The following is a 1,712-nucleotide window of genomic DNA, read 5'->3' as shown; positions in this document are numbered from 1 at the left end:
GTTGCGGCGCCTACGTTTTGTTGTTTTCTTCCATAACCGTTTCATTTGCCGCATTGCGGTTATTTTGCTGTTTCGCTTTCAGCTTTGGCTTCTGTTGCTGCTGCTGTATGGCCATGTTGCTGTTGTTGCTTTTGCTGCTTGTTCTACTTTGCCATTCGCACAAGAATTTCATTGTAACGGGCAATCGTATGCAGCGTGCAGCATAATGAAGAGAGAAAAAAATTATTTTCCTTCTATTTTTTTAGCCGCAGACGCCAAACGTGGCGACGTCGCCATATTACCGCACACAAACCCATTTTCACTGCTGTCTTTTTATTTTATTTGGTTTTAGTGCTTGCTGCGTTTGCTTTCTGATAAGCAAATACACACGCAGTCAACCCCCCCCCACCTTTCGGTTAATTTAATTAGCGTTCGCTTCTTTTTTTACAATGCAAACAGCTTTTAATTAAAACAAATCGTTTTACGTGCTCAATATTTTGTTTTGCATTAAATGTGATTCAGTTGGGGTTGATCTTTCATGTTTGTTGTTATTTAATTTCCTTAGCGCCCTATGTTGCCATATCTTCAAACATGGATAAAGTTGAGCTCTCAGTGTCGGCTGTTATTTCTTTTCTTTTAATTTTATGACTCATTTGGCTGAGTTCATCAAAAGCGCTAACAAAAAAACATTGACAACACATTAGCACAGCAATTCTTTTCGGCAAACATGGACGCATACAAGCACACACATACATGCATAGGCACATATGTTTGTATGTATGAGTGTACATATCTTGATACCAATGCTAACCGGTTCACACCGGCTGACCGGCAACTCTCTTTTTGACTTTGTCAATTCGCCTTAAAAGAAGTAACGAAAAAATGGTTGCTAAAGCACATTAATAAAAAAAACCGCAATGTGCCGGTTTTTGGCTCAGCCAAATGCAAGCGGACGGAATAAACAGTTAGACGAAAGGTGAGAGAGCGAGATAGCTAGCTAGAGAAAGCTATTAAAAGTATTGTTTATGCATCATTTGTATCACATGTGCAATGCCTGCAAAGCGCAATACACACACGCACATATATATATACGTGCACAAGTATACTCACATGCATAGCCAGGTGTTCGTTAGGTGGGCGTCGACTGGACGCGCAATTTAAGGCTTGACAATTAGGCAGCGCCTGCGATCTGGTTACGATGTCAGCGTGGGTGGAGTTGCCATATTGTTTATAAGGCATCATGCTGCGCTTTGATCTGACTTTGGCGCTTTGACTCACATTTTTATGACATAATCAACAACAATAACAGCTTACTACTGACAAACACAAAAAAATCTATATGTAAAATAAAAGAAAAAGTGTTTTATCGGAAACAGCGATAAGCAAAATTCAATTGACGCCCAACGCTACACCTACAGTACAGTGGTACAATGTCAATTGAAAAATACAATAATAATATATTTAAAGATTATTTTATATAATATAATCCAACAATTTTTCGAACTTTCCAAAACATCTAAACCAGTTGGCTATACCATAAGAGTTGCTTATCAATCGGTTAAAAGAATTTTAATTTCCGATCGTTAAAGATTATATAACACATAAATCTATATAGACCTGGTGCTCTTAAATTGTAATCGACAACGATTAGATAACATTTCAATCGTTAGCATTTTGGCAAAGCTCAACAGAATTTGTCCATATACACCTGTACAGGTATATATATATAAATA

General features: G+C 37.6%; 1 long non-coding RNA gene across 1 annotated transcript; it reads right to left on the bottom strand.

Annotated features, from left to right (window-relative positions):
* Positions 1-613: 613 nt before the first annotated feature.
* LOC111597920 lies at positions 614-1,298 on the bottom strand. The gene is made up of 2 exons (XR_002751355.1): positions 1,090-1,298; positions 614-654 (listed from the first exon to the last, which is right to left on the bottom strand). It is a non-coding gene; the product is annotated as an uncharacterized LOC111597920 (long non-coding RNA).
* Between the last annotated feature and the right edge of the window lie 414 nt (positions 1,299-1,712).

Source organism: Drosophila hydei, unplaced genomic scaffold (assembly GCF_003285905.1).
Source record: "Drosophila hydei strain 15085-1641.00,03,60 unplaced genomic scaffold, DhydRS2 tig00000127-arrow-arrow-pilon, whole genome shotgun sequence".
NCBI classification, from domain to species: Eukaryota; Metazoa; Arthropoda; class Insecta; order Diptera; family Drosophilidae; genus Drosophila; species Drosophila hydei.
Note: the sequence above shows the minus strand (reverse complement) of the source record. Positions and strands in the feature narration are given on the sequence as shown.